At 44.3% G+C, this 15,632-nt stretch overlaps 1 long non-coding RNA gene across 1 annotated transcript; it reads left to right on the forward strand.

The window, feature by feature from the left end:
• The first annotated feature begins 1,844 nt into the window (after positions 1–1,844).
• Positions 1,845–14,462, forward strand: LOC311513469. Its single transcript, XR_014709737.1, has 3 exons — positions 1,845–2,042; positions 6,322–7,097; positions 14,174–14,462. It is a non-coding gene; the product is annotated as an uncharacterized lncRNA (long non-coding RNA).
• The last annotated feature ends 1,170 nt before the right edge of the window (positions 14,463–15,632 follow it).

Consider the following 15,632-nt stretch of genomic DNA (forward strand, 5'->3'; position numbering starts at 1 on the left):
CACAGAGAACGTGAAAGGACAGGATTTCTTGGCAGAAGCACCTCTACAAAATATGATTCAGCATTTTCACAGTCACCAGCCACACCAAAATTACGGGGTCCAGATGGGCTCAGGAGGCATAATTCAAATCTCTTTTTATTTATTATTTGTATGATAGTAGTATCGGGAAGCCCAATGGAGATGAGGGCACATTGTGCTCGGTCCTGCATGTTTACATAGTAAAAGAGAGTTTCTGCCTCAAAGGCTTGCAATTTAAATAGACAAGGACCGAAAAGGGGAAACAAAAGAGACAGAGACAAGAGAGGGGAAGTGACTTGTCCAAGGTCGATGCCAGAGCCAGGAATAGAATCCAGGTCTCCTGATTCCCTGGCCCACAGAGCTGAATTTGTAGATTATAAAGCCAGAAAGGACCACTGGGATCATCTAATCTGACCTCCTGTATAAAGCAGGCCAGAGGACTGCCCTGGATTAATTCCTGTTTGAACTAGATCAGATCTTTTAGAAAAATATTCAATCTTGATCCAAAAATTGCCCATGGTGGGGAATATACCTCAATCATTGGTAAACTGTTCCCATGGGTGGTGGGTATAATAGGCCAGGGTAGGCTCTGTATTTCCTGTCTTTAGCCACTGCCGCGAGATGCTGGGCTGGGGCTGCTCTGGCCCCGGGCCGGCCAGTGCGGCTGGGATTGCTCTGGCCCTGGCCTGGCTGGTGTGGTTAGGGCTGCTCCAGCCCTGGGGCCGCTCCTTTGGTGGAGGGGAGGGTGTGGTTCGAGGTTCCGGCTGGCCTGAGGCTTCTCTGGCTGGGGGGAGTGGGGGAAGGGGCTCAAGGCTCTGGCCACGGGGTCTTGTGCAGAAGGGGCTGGGCTGCGGGGCTAGTCTCCCCGAAGAGGGGGTGCATCTGTCACCCATGACTGTTCCAATGGTTAATTGCCCTCATTGTTAAAAAATTCTGCCTTTTTCCAGACTGAATGTGTCTAGTTTTAAATTCCAGCCATTGGATCTTGTGTGCTAGATTGAAGAGCCTATTATCAAATTTCTGTTCATTGTATAGGTACTTCTGGACTGTGATCAAGTCTCCCCTTAGCCTTCTCTTTGTTAAGCTAAATAGATCAAGCTCCTTGCGTTTATAATTATAAGGCATGTTTTCCAATCCTTTAATCATTCTCATGGCTCTTCTCTGAACCTGCTCCAATTTATCAACATCCTTCTTGAATTGTGGGCACCAGAAATGGACACAGTGTTCCAGCAGCAGTTGTACCCAAATACATAGGTAAAATAAAGGATCTAAATACCAAATATTCCGGAGTTCAAGGATTTCAGGATCTGGAATCCTTTGGATTGGCCATGCGTAGAGACAGGTGGCCAGATTTGAAATCCAGATCTGGGTTCAAATTCCAACCTTCCCACCTTCCCATTAGAGAAAGATCAGAGATATTTGGGTCTGGAGATTTTTTCTAGGCTCATAAAAGGTTCATTAATATTGCAGTAGCACCTAGCGGCTATTCATGTTTGAGCCCTTTGTGCTAGGCTCTGTACATACATAAAGAAAGCCTCCCCCAATTGTAAAACCACCCATTCCCCTACAGATGGCTTCTTATCCTCTTGCTGCAAAATTGCTGGAGACCCTATGCTGAGCCACGACATGCATTCACTAGCCTGGCATTGCTTTTCAAGCCCTATCCCCCACCATCTCTTATCGCTGGCAGGAGAGGACCTGGGGAGAAGTCAGGCAGTTCATGAGAGGAGGAGAGTAATATGGGAAAGGGACAGGCCAGGGGAGGGATGAACCGGTCTGTTCCAGTTACTGAGCTCAGCAAGCGAGAGGTTCATCATTAACTGTCAAACAGCAGTTTTAATCAGCCCTGCTCCTCGGTGGAAGATAGATTTAATATCAAGGCACATTTTCAGAGCCATTAGTTTAATTATGACAGGTGTCTGCAAACTGGATAGCTCTGCTTTCAAGCTCTGAATGACAGCGTTTAATTCTCTTGGCCCACGGGGCCACTGGGGTACTTTACAAAAATGAGCTTCCATTAAAACGTAAGTGTTTCTTTCTCTCTTGCTATTTTTTTTTGTACTCTTCTCCTTCTTCCACCCTCTCTCCTCTCTGCATGCATTAGAACAGGAGCTGATCAGAATATTGCCCTTTAGTAGATGGCAAAATAATTTCCCTTTCCCATTAGAACTCATAACACTGGTAAGGATGGCTGTGTCCCATGTGTAGTGGCCAAGCAAAGGACTTACAATTTATCATTTAACCTTTCTATTATCCCTCTGGTTGCAGTGCTTCCCCAGTAAATAGACACATTAAACAATGGCAGTAACAATGAGGGGCTTTGCATGCCTACAGGCTGCCATTCAGCCCTGTGCAGAGACCAACACCAACCCTAGGCACTGTTCTGAGGGCTTCACGGTCTCTCTCTGAACTGAGGTGAATTTCACCCACAATGCCTTTCAAGTGAAGCTCTCACCGTGGCTTATGAACATTAAGCTTCTCCCCCCCACCACCTTCCCCCCGCTCCCCAATGCGGTAGGTCAACAGGGGTTGAGCCAGATTTTCAGAAGAGCTCAGAGCCAGATTTTCAAGTGCTCAGCACCCACAGGTGGAGCCAGGTTGTCAAAAGAGCCCTGCATTCAACTCACTGAGCTCTTTTGAAAATCTGAGCTTTTTTTTTTTCCTCCAGGTGCCTAAATGGGAGCTGAGCTATTTTGGAAACATAACCCCCACCTGTGGATGCTGAACCCTTCTGAAAATTCCAGCCTTAATATTTAGCATTAATAGTAATACCCAGTTCTTATGTATACACAGTGCGTTTTCATCAACCGATCTCAAAGTGCTTCACAAAGGAGAGCACTATCATTATTCTCAATGTACAGAGCATGAAACTGAGGCACAGAGAGTGAAAGGGGCTTACCCCAGGGATAGAACTCAGGTCTCCTAAGTCCTAGTCATGTGCTCCACTTTATTTAGGTGGTGCTTTATTTTTTTAAAAAATGTTTTTTGAAGTTCTATCCAGACCACAGGTGTCCTGCCCATTTCAGAGATAGAAACTGGACCTGAAGTTAATATCCCGTTTCCTAGTTCTGGGACTTTGGTCAGATCTTATCTCTATTATAAGCTAATTAACAAATCATAACTAACTGGTAACCCTCACAACACACTCTGTGGGATAGGTCAGAATCATCACCCCCAGCTGAATGATGGGGAAACTGAAGCAAGGAGAGGGAACGAGTCAGGATTATAGTGAGGAATAGCGCACTAGAGTCCTGGTGTTCTAGTCTCTTTTCCGGTTATATGGCTGTGACTCTCTGACTCTATAGTACAGGCCAGGCCTTTTCCTTAACCACAGGACCATGCTTCCTCCCCTTTCAGACAGTTGATAACGCTTAGGGATGATAGTACTTGTCCAATGCACTTTGTGTGATTGGGGACCTAACCTCTCACACAGATGGCTTAACTCTGCTCCTCCCTGATACCCAGCAGGTCTCCTTGCCCCACAATGATGGGCGATAATGCCCAGGTTGCCTTTACAGGGCACAGCATGAGGTGTGATCAGAGGAAGAATCTGTGTCCAAGACACACAGCTGCACTCGGCCATATGAACCTAACAGGAAAGGACAGGTTGCTGCCCAAAGTACAATGCATGTTTTCCCTGGGCTGGTGCTGTTATCCTGGCTGTACAGTGACCCCTGCTGTAGAGCAAGGCAGCTACGAGCAACATCCATGGGAAGCTTTGTAGATCTGAAATTAACTTGGTAAGTATCCAACCAAGATGGCAAAACTCTACCAAGGCCTCTCTCCATGAGGCCGAGGAATATACCCCAGTTCCCCTGCATCCAACACACCTAGCGCAACGGAAATGCTGTAAATGTGTCTGAGCAGCCAGACACTTTCTGGTGACACCGATAACTTCTGAAATCAGTTTTTGCACAGCACGTAGTGCGATGAGGCTCAGCGTGGTTGTGGTCTCTAGGCACTGCTGCAATAGGATAGATGATAAATGTTAAATAATAAAAATACAAAATATTGCTGTTATCCTGGTCTGCTATGCAAGTCTACACATCCTGATGGGCAACAAGCTGCTAGGTGATTAGCCCTGCAGTCAGCTGTTCAGCTTATCACCTCTCCTGGTTTTGGGTTGTTTTTTTTTTTAAAAAAAAAACAACAACAACATATATCCTTAAAATAAAGCACGTTGAATTGTCATGGTGAGGAGGCTGGTCCGGCAGCTGGCGAGCTGTGATCACTGCTGATCATGCAGACCAGGCCTGTCTCATTGTTACCTCATGCGCCTATCCGTCTGTTAGCTCTAGTCGTGTACTTAGATGGGAAGCTCTTTGAGGCAAGGACCATCTGTTTGTTTTATGTTTGTACCGCACCTAACACAATGGGGTCCTGATTCTTAATTCGGGCCTAGGCATGCCAATTATACATACATACATACATAAAATGAGCACCAGGGCCACAGCAATAGAGCTGTCTGGTGCATAGTGCAAGCAGGTTCGTGGAACAGTTCTCTCAGACTTAACGTTAATCCAGACCTCCAGTCTCAGGCTACATTGAAAATCTGCCACTGTGCTTCAGTCCTGCCCTGCAAGACTCCTTTCTGCTCCAGTCTCAGGCCTCACCACAAAAGTCTGCCAATCAAACCCATCAGAAATTTTCTAACAGAACGCGGTTCCATTGGAAGTGTCAATGTGGTTAAATTGAAACATTCCACGGGACCATATCAGAATTTCACAAAATTCAGACAGAGTTCAGGCAGGTTTTGATGGAGAACCAGGAGCCTGGAAGCCCTGGAACCCTGGCTCCCAAGCTACCAGCTCCTCAGCTCTGGGGCAGCCTGCCTGGCCACCTGTCCTGTAGCTGGGGCTCTTACGGCTTCCAGCCTCTTGGCTCCTTAGCAGCCCAGAAACTCTGAGAGCTCTGGTCCCCAGGTTCCCTGAGTTACCCAACTCTCTGCCTGGTGAGCTGCCGGGACTCTGGGCAGTTGGGGGAGCCCTGGGAACATTTAGAAAAGGTCAAAATGAAATGTCTGTTCCACTTTTTGGAAATGCAGTTTCAGAATTCCCAGTCTGTGGGAAATTTAGAAATTTCAGTTTTATTCTGTTTCAGATTTGTTTTTGTTTTTAAATTTTGGTATTTCCTGTGGAACAGGAATTCTGATGTCTGGCCAGCTCTATCTGCCAATGCCCCACACTGTGTCCTCGTATGCCCATTAAGCATATGCCAAGTTCTATGGTGATGTTTAGGGGATGACAAATGTAAAGTTGAGACCCAGCAAACACATTTCATTTGCGAGCCAAGCCAAGTCTGAATACAGCTTTCAAGAGGTGTCAGGCTAGTCCTCATCTTCCTGCCCTTCGCCTGTGAGCCAGTGTTCTCCGCTAGGAAGAGTTATATGGCTGGGAATTTGTAACTGCACAGCAAGTGCCTCCTTGTGTGGCCTTGGTGAATGGATGTGCCTGCAATTTCCCTTATCTGCAGCAATGTGGAAAAAGAAGGTTATAGCAGAGGATAATTGAACCAGCATGACAGTCAATAGTTCAGCAATTTTGGTACACGTAGAACTAAGCACTAGTTCAAAGTGGAAAGCACTTCTACCCTCTGGAAGTTCTGTCCACAGCACAGGAGCGTGGGTATGGTATTGGGGGTATTGGCTTTCTCATTCTGTCTATACCTATGTTTCCCTTTGTCTGATGCCATTAGAAAAGGGCTGTAAATTTATATACATAATGGGACAGACTGTGGTGCCCTTACTCAGCCACAAGTATTCCATGGGGCTGCATGCATATTCATAGATTCTAAGACCAGAAGGGACCATTGTGATAATTCAACCTGACCTCCTGCAGAACACAGGCCAGAGAACATCTCTGAAGTAATTCCTCATTGAAGTAGAGCAGATCTATTAGAAAAACATCCTATCTTGATTTAAAGCTTACCAATAATGGAGAATCCACCACAACCGTTGGTAAATTGTTCCAGTAGTTAATTACATTCACTGTTAAAAATGTACGCCTTATTTCTCGTCTGAAATTGTCTAGCTTCCACTTCCAGCCACTGAATCGTGTTATACCTTTGTCTGCTAGATTGAAGAGCCAGTTATCAAATCTTTGTTCCCCAGTTAGGTACTTAAAGACTGTGATCAAGGTACACTTTGGGAAGCTAAACAGATTGAGCTCCTTGAGTTTACCACTACAGGAATGTTTTCCGATCTTTAAATCATTCTTCTGCAGAGTCATGTGCAAAGCAAGCGCAAGTAAAGGGATTGAAATCTGTCTGATAATAATTTGTATTTGTTTTAATTATACTTTGCAGGCAACACATGGATTAAAAGAGGCACAGTTATCCAAAGTCATAATGATTTGCATTCCTACCATGTATCTCATCTGAGGATTTCAAAGCACTTTACAAACAATTAAGCTGTGCAACACACCATTATTTCCTTTTTGAAGATGCAGTAACAGAGGTACACAAAGGTTCAGAGATTTCGCCAAGGTCATACAGCAAATCAGTGCCAGAGCTGAGAGTAGAACCTGCAATGTCTTAGCAAGACCCACTCTGGATTCCAGCCTGCTGTCATGGAAGTCACTGGAAGCTTTGCACTGACTTCCATGGGATCTGAATTGGGCTTGAGGCTTTGGGCATAAATGAAGAGGAGACCTCTCCAAAAAAGTTAATCAGCCCAGGCCATGATGAGGCAGGACATTGAGAGTCACCAGTAAGTTAGTACTTTATAAATGTGGACATCTTTGATAAAGCTAATTGTTATTTGCCTCATTTATCAACCCTTAGCGCTTTGATTCAGAAAGCTTCCATCAACCTGGAACACTACAGATGCCAGGCCTGATTGCCAGTTGTCTTGGCTAGTCACAAGAGACACTGCAGCAAATCTTCAGCTGGCATAAATCAGCATAGTTCTGTTTGTACAGCACCTAAGACAGTGGGGTCCTGGTCAACAACTTGAGCTTCTAGCCACTACAGAAATACACATAATAATACGAGTCCCATTAAAGCCAACTGAGCGGCACGAATTTACCTCAGCTGAGTATCTGCTGCACTGTGGTTTGAGGGATGTGCCTTGCATAGTAAAGGTATTTTAAATAATTTTAGATTTTTTCTTTTTATTCTTTTGCATACATTTCTACAAGGTAATTGTCCGATCCCAAATTATGAGCGAATGAAAAATGGGGATAGAAGAAGGGCCAGATTTTCACAGGTATTTAGGCACCTGCAGATTATACAGGTGTCTAATGGGATTTGAAAAAGCACCAAGTGAGTTGGCATCTAAATCCCATGGACTTTCAGTGGAAGAGAGGGATCTGACCTGCTTAGAAGTTTGTATAAACCCCCCTAGGCACCTGACTGCATCTTTGGATATCTCAATACCTTTGTGAATCTGGCCTGAGGACTTTAAACTTCATTAGGACTTCCTGGGAAAGATACACATTTCCACGGTCTATGACTAATACTAACAGCAGAGTTGATTCCTTTCCAGCATGACTCCAATTGTTTATAAAAATGAGCAATGCAACTGTGGTTCCCAAGAAAAAACCTGTGGCATATTATGGTTCCCTTTGCATCCTGTGTGGAAGTAGCTTTGCCTTTGCTCTTACACTGGTGGAAATCTGAGAGAGACAGCAGAAGTTATTTAAGTCCAAACCCATAAAATTATACATATTCAAAACAAAGAGCATGAGAACTTGGCAGAAGCTGAGGGTGTCTATGTTACCACAGCAGCCATAACTCAGGAGCTGACAAATGATGTCAGTTTCAAATGACTATTTATGCTGGTATTTAATAATAAAATCCACAGTGTGCAAACTGCTTCATCACATTGTCTTCAGTACCGCCAAGTCACTGGGAGCTATGAGGAACCGGCACCATTGTGGCTTATGAATTTTAATGCCTTTTTTACAAGGTCTTAATGGGGAAAAATACATAATCAGTGGGGATAGGTTTTTTCCACTCGTTTCTAAGCTATCATTGTTTCTGAAACTTTGGAGCTTTGAGAGGGATTTAGTGGCTCAGGATGACTGGTAATGACTGAAGAAAGCCCATGAGATCAAAGCTTCCACCTTCAGAAACTTTCATTTGTGGGATAAATCTAGTTTAGCTCTGGTCCATTTGGGATTTTCTCAATATACGATGGCTGTTCAGTGGCCTGTGCAAGATAAATTGATGGTGTTTGCCAGTGGCCAGAGCACGGGGCTGGTATTTGGGAGAACTGGATTCTATATCTAGGTTATTTATTTCATGTCTCTGTGTCTCAGTTTCCCATCTTACAGCTGGGGCTAATGATACTGGCCTTCCTTTGTAAGACATATTAAAATCTGTGGCTGAAAAGTTCTATAGAAGAGCTGAGTTTTACTATGAGCCAGAACTGGGGTGTTTGGATCCAGATTCAAATCCAACTTCCCCTAAACTCTTCTCTGGTGTTTGGATTTGTTGTTCCAGTTTGGGTCAGTATAGATATGTCTGCCTGAGCAGTGATTTTCAGACTGGGACCTGAACTCTCCCACGTAGCTCAACAGGATGTGGTTTCAGTGAGATGGTTTGGGCTCAGCCTTAGGTTTTCAGTGTCAATGTCCCCACTGGCACTAATGGCTCTTGTTGGCTGCCCCTGCAGCTACGCCAAGTGGTAAGCAGGTCATAAAGACTGAATTCTCTTGCTCTTCCAAGTCCAGGTGTGAAGCACTAAGACCCATACAGTATTCCCAGACTGAGTTGTGGGGAAGCTTGCACTGCCATTGTTGTGGTTTTTGGTGATTTCCCATCACTGAGACTTTCCTTGAGTTTTCCCATCAGATGCAGGAAGCAGCAGAAACCTTGTGAAAAGTCCTGGTCTCTTGAGAGTTTCCTGGCCTATTTTTGCAGACCTAGAGGGCTGGGGTGCAGCACCATCAGGGTGCTTATTCTAGCCTCACCTGCATGCTGAACCTTTCTGAGGCATGCCTGTTCTCTAGCCTTGGAATAGCGTGTAAACTATTGTGCATCTATACACAGCAGAGTGGGCCCAGCTTAGCACAGGAGCCTGAAGCTAGGATCACTTGTGCTTTCGTAGGATGATGTCTGACTCTTTCTATGTTTTCAGTGGGTGTTTTTGTATTTTATTTTAAATTTAATCTAAAATTACAGGATAGCATATTTCTGTTATTATACTGACGACCACAGGAATGACTAATTATAGGAATTTTCCTCTTGATGGAATGTATTGCCAAAACCAATTAAAAAAAAATGCAAGGACGGAATAAACCCACCCATACCTACCTAAGAATGGAACTGATTGTTTTAAGCATGTAATAATGGGGAATAGGATTTTATGGCTCTCCCTGACCTTTAAGTGGAAGCTCAGAAAGCAGTTGGACAAAGCAAACACAGACAGAATTCCTGGGAGAGAATAGAAGGGATCTGAGGCCTTTCCAATGAGAGATATTGTCTAAACACAGATAAGAGTCTCCCCTGTCTACTGCAGATGGAATGTTTCAAATAGGGAGTCCTTAGGGCTAGGTCATTTAAAAAATAAAAGTATGTATTGGTTGTTAAAGGGCTCAGACTTACAGCCCAAGGAACGGTGGGTTCTGTTTATGTACAACGCAAATACACAATGGACAGTGGCAGAACCGATTTGCATTGACTCTTTTCAGGAGAGGTAATTGTGAGGTTCAGACTCCATGTCCAGTTCCATGCTTCACCTATCTGACATTGTCAAGGAGTGTTCCTATTCATGCCGATTCTGATAGTGATTTTTGTGAGATGGACATGTAATCCACTAAGAAATAGAGTGGAAAACCTCCTCTGCTACATACAACCTCACCCACCCACTCATTTTTACAGGAAGCAACAAATAGATAGCAACACTCAGTCAGAAACATCCTGGACCACATTCAAATCAGCGAAGAGGATGCTGAATGGTCAGGTTTGCAGAAGAGCTCAGCTCCCAGTTAGGCACCTAAAGAAGGGTCAGATTTTCAGAATTCCCAGCACCCAGCATCTCCCATTGTTCACACTTTTGTAAATCTGAACAATTTATTTACGCACCTAAATGGGAGCTGAGTTGCTATGGAAACTTGATCCTAAAGGCTCTATCCCCCTTTAAACACATTCTTAACTTCAAGTCATATCGACTTCAGTTGGACTTAAGCCTTTGCTTAAAGTTAAGCATATGCTTTGCTGAAATGTGGCCTCTATTACCAATTTCTTTAAGCCACCTGATCCTTCAGCAAAATCTCTCTGTCGCAGCTCCCATGATAAATGATAAGGTTGTTAATTTATACCCCTCCCCATGAGGTGCTGGCAGCAGACAAACATACCACATCCATTAAAAATGACCTGGCATGAAAAGTTTGAACTGAGTGCCTCCATCTGGTGAACGTATCCGCTTTGGAGTGACCTGCCTTTCTGCTTGAAATTAGACAGCTGATTTAAAGGTAGTTGTTAATAAGACTCCATCTTCACTGATTCCAGCTTTGTACCAAAGAATGCCCTCGCTGTGTCAGGATCCTCTGGGCCTGACCCTGCTTCGGGGACTCCAAGAAACACAATCCGTTCCTCTCTGTAACAACTGCTGACATTTATGACTGCCCTCCATTTCAGTAATGGCACAAGGAAGCCCTTCCAGAACTCAGAACAACTGCCCAGTGAAAAAACAAACGGATCGCTTTAGAAAACGAACCCGGGGGAAAGTCGAGCCTGCTAGGTGTGTGATGGAGGCAGATAAATGCCAGTCAGAGCTTCCTCTGCATCAGCAACCCAGGAAACTTTCTGGCTCCAGCGGAGACAGGAGGAGAAAGTGGATCCAAGATCCCAGGCTTGGGCTCAGCACAAACATTACCTATTTAGATTCCTGCATTCCCCCATCCCCCAATAAAATACTCCCAGCCCCACCCCAGTGATTGAAAGGAATCCAAATCATTAAAATACATGCACTGGATAACATAGGGGACTTGGAGCAGTTGCAGAGCACACCCCCTCCCCCCGCCCTCACCTTTCAATGTGTAAGACATACACATGTAGAAGTCACCTGGGGTGAAATCATGATCCCACTGATCCCACTGAGAGTTTTGCCATTGATTTTAATGGGCACAGAACTTCATCCATTCTGGTACCCAAGGTTGAAACTTACCCCTGTGTAGCTAGCACATAAACTCTATGCAGCACTATTTTGACAACTCAGGTAAGACGTAGGTGCTGTCCCACTGAAGCAGAATGAATTCATGTGCAGCTTCTCAAATAGTTGCGTTAGCATGAGGCCCATGCACCCCCAGAGTGCCACTTAAGCCCCTGCTAAGCAAAACACATCCCTGTGCAAGGGGCCAGCACAAGGCCCATGCATTGTGTAAGTCCAGCTGGAGCCCTGTCTTCGGGGTAAAGTAGTGCAGAGACTTTGTGCTGCTCTCTGCACAGTTGTGAATGTCACCCAGGCTGCCTCAAAGTTCATTCCCCAAGGATGGCCATGTAGCACTTGCCACCACAACTAAGTTAAATAAAACAAAAAGCACAGTTACCCAAATTGCAAAACAATATTAATCATCCAGAGTGGAAATGACTAAATGCCATCTTGGCAAGCCATGGGAGGAGCATATGTCGGGGGGATTTTTGTTTCACCCTCCCTGAAAAGCTGTGAAGACTCAACCGATGAAGAAAACAACCAGCTCCCCGACAAAAATCTATTGAAAATGCATCGTTCAAACAAGAACAACCAAACCAGCAGCATTGGCATCTGTGCATTGTTACCAAGGAGAGATTAAATATGTTTGCTTCCAGGTCCTGGGAGATGCCCATAGTGGGATTATAATTTTGGCTTGGAAAGCTGCTTAGTCAACAAAATGAAACAAAAAAGGAATGTACCTGAACATTTATGAGTCGTTTTTTCTAAGACACCAGCCTTCCTCTCCCCTGCCCCCAGAACAGAAACACTTAGCAAAACTAAATAAATAATCAGTTGAGCTCGAGGCAGGGGAAAAAGCTCTCTTAGGATAATGCAGGGATTATTGCAGGCACAAAGAAAAGCCACAGAGCTAGAGTAGTAAAAAGCAAAGAGACTGGGAAGGCAGGGGAGTTAGTGTTGATATGATGCAGCCCACCGTGCAAAGGGCCCCATACAACATTCAAGGCCTAAGTGGTGCATACGTCTTATGCAGTGATGAGTTTTGCCCCTAGCAAATGGCAGAAGACACTGGCTGGTCCACAGGGCTGGCTGCCCTGTTTCCATAGCAAAGCAGTCCAGTGGTTCTACACATTGAGCTGTGGGTATTCAGCACCTACAAAAATCAAGAAAATTGTCATTTTGCTCCTCTACAAAGGTGTTTGCATCCTTAAAAAATGGGGAATTTTTATGATTGGGACAAATTGGGACAAATTCACAACAATTCCTGATTCCAAGTAGCACATGGGGTTGGGGATGGAATTTTGCTACATCCAGCCATGTCCACTTGGAGAAATCGACAAGACTTTCCTTAAGGGCGAGTCTGTGACTTGACGAGCGAAGATACCTGGTTTTGCAGTTTAGCGCCCAAACCCCTTGTTGCTATTCAATGTAACAGGGACTTGTTCATTTGTCTTTTGCTGTAGTTAACCCCCACACTCCCCCAACAACAACAACAACATCTACTCTGCAGGAAGAAAGCTACACTATATTGGTTACAGTTTCCTTCTAAAACAAACCCCCTCACAGCATGATTTCATAGGCCAGGCTAATTATTTTTTAGGGCAAGCATAATAAAACCCAGGTGATTTGCCTTTAGCAATTTCTTCTTATCTTCACACAGCTCTGGATCATTTACCCACATGGCAAGCAATTACAATGAGCCCTGCAGTTCTTACCAGACATCTTTTGTCGAAAGCCCGTAAGAGTACACAAAGGTTAATATGCTTTTGCGCTACAAAAATCTGGGCATTGTCTTGTGTATTGTAAGACGTGCTTGTGACATGCTGAATTCAGCTGATTTACAAGATCAGCAAAACAGAAGGTTTTCCCACTGAGAACCTTTTTCTAACTATTTCCTCATCAGAATGTTGGCTTGCGAGAGCCTGTGATTTGCCATGCTTCTGCTAGAAACAGAGACCAGCAATTCTAGCCAGGCATTTCTCTCTCTTTCCTTCACTCACTGCCCTCCCTGCAACCATCTCAGCACTCCAGCCTGGATTCCAGCCAGGTTGCCATTTGCCTTGCTTGATTTGCAGAGTTAGATTTCTAATTCAGTGGTAATGATAACACACAAAACCAAAATCTCCCCAGACTGCTGCCCTTTGTTTTGCACTTTCAGTGCATACTGAGTGATGTACAAGCCTACTTGCAATATATTGGATCTGACTCTTTCCACTCTGGGGTAACTCCATTGACTTTGGTGGAGTTGATCCCTGATTTACAGTGCTGTGGGTGGGAGAAGAATCAGGCTGGTTGAACTGCTGTGAACCTGAGATGGACCTGGCCAAGTAGGGCTGGACCAGGATGGAACTTTAAAAATGCCTGTTGCCTTGCTTTAAACCAGGGAGAGGCCCAAACCTTGAATTTCCCAGCCCACTCCTTTCTGAGGAGCAAGGATGCCTCCAATTCAAATTCTCAGATATGAGCCTGCCCCTGTGGTTTTGTTTGCAGGCTTGAGGCAAAAACCAGGAAGATGGCATGATGGTTTTCTGTCTGCAACAGTGCTATCCCCAGAGGAGCTGAACCAGCAGTAGCAAGAATTGGAAATCTTTTGGGAAAACAATTAGTGTAGAGAAGATCTATTGGAATTTAACATACACCATCATGCTCATTACCTCTGATTTTGGCCCTTTCATTAAAAGCAACAAGCATTCAGGTCGAAAGTTTTCACATCAGTTGGATCAAAAGAAAAGGAACAAACCAACTTCCTTCTTATACTTGTTCACCACCATCATGATGTTACTGTTCATGTCAATTTAGTGCTCATGAAAGTTACACAAAGGAGACAGGAGTCCTCTGCTGGTCCATGGAACACACACAAATGACCCTCATGTATTGCCTCCCAAGGACAAAACCCTGATCTTGGGTGTTGAGGGCAGAGTTCCTCACTGTCCTTGGTTTCTCTGCAGAGGTTGTCAAGAATTGGTGTTAATTGTGAACCAGCAGTGTAGAGGTGAAAGCCTTCATCAGACTCTCCTGACAGGTCAGTTTTTATAAATGCTCTGTTCACTTTTCCTGCAGGATGAAAGTCCTGTGGTGCCCGATCCAGAGACCACGGAAGTCAATGGAAAGACTCCCACTGACTATGATGGGCATTGGATGAGACCGATTAAGCCTTAAAGGATTAAAAACCAATGCCCCCCAATGATCTATGACAGAATGACAGTCACAGCAAGGCCACAGGATCAAAGTCAAGTTGAGATCAGCGGAGGAGCTTGAGTTGAAGACCTATTGGTATAAACAAGAAGGGGCTGCTGGTTCACCATACTCTGTGAGTGTCCCACTGCTCCCCACCCTTGGTCCAAAATGCCCTGAATCTGATGACCATCAGTGCATTTTGCAAAGTTCATCTTGTTTCCCACTCATTTGATAATGGGGTGGAGGGAGTTGTAAGTGGGGGAGAAACTGGAGGAAGAGGAAGATCTGAGTTTTTAAGTTGCCTGATTCATTGGTGATGAGCTATATTTAATTGTACAGCTGCCCCTAAGGTACTCATTATGATGTATTTTTAAGTTACCTCAAGGGTGCATAGAGAATATGGAAAGGTGCTCTTTGCTCAGCATTTCTTTAAATCTAAATAAATAAGATTTTTATATTGATAAAATATCAGCTGTAAGATCCAATGGAAAATCACCCGCTATGTAATAAACTCTGCAGTAAATTCAGATCTGCTAGTGTTGTCCCTTCCAGCATTTAATTAAGGTTTCCCACTTGAGAAAACAAACCCAGATTTATATGGGGGGCAGATATTCACTGGAGCCATAAGATCCCAAAGTGTAGCCGGGCATTCAGCATCTATATACTCCTGAACAAGCTGTTTACAGGAGAAGAAGCCTGTCACATGGCATAAAAATAATTTAAAAAATCTTCAGAAAGGCTGCAACATAAAAATATCTGGCTCTGTCGTCTCTCAGTTTCTGCAAGCAGCAAAAGATCCATAATTCTCACACTTAATGTAATTCCAAGGCATCTAAAGTGATTTACAGTCAGTTTACTCAATACTTTCAGCTTTATTTAATGTAACAGTTATGGCACATAAAAAGTTTATTGAAAATCCTTTGGGAGTATGATTGAGTAAGAAACAGTCATTGCTAATACCATTACAAGAGCTGAAGAGAAGAATCCCGGCATGTTCTCTTTGTGACCTCTATGGCTCCTTGATCGAGGGTTACACTGGGACGTATTCCCCCTCCCTCCTATAACAGAACTGCACCACTTTGACAGGGAAACTTGCCTTTGCATCCTTTTCTCCTGGAGAGCACACAGCTTGGAAAGCATTGAGATTCAGAGCAGGGTCTCTGCATTTTATAGTATTCCGAGCAAGATGGAGAAGGAACAGGAAGTGCTAGGAATCTGTTGGTACCACCCACCACTTGCTGCCACGTTCTCTGATTTATTCCCTCATTTTCATACATGTAGTCTCTAAGTAGAGTTGCAATCTTTTCTCTGGATGAGAGGGAGCTGCCCTGAGTGTGTGGGG

This window comes from Lepidochelys olivacea (genome assembly GCF_965140295.1).
Source record: "Lepidochelys olivacea isolate rLepOli2 genome assembly, chromosome: 26".
NCBI lineage: Eukaryota > Metazoa > Chordata > Testudines > Cheloniidae > Lepidochelys > Lepidochelys olivacea.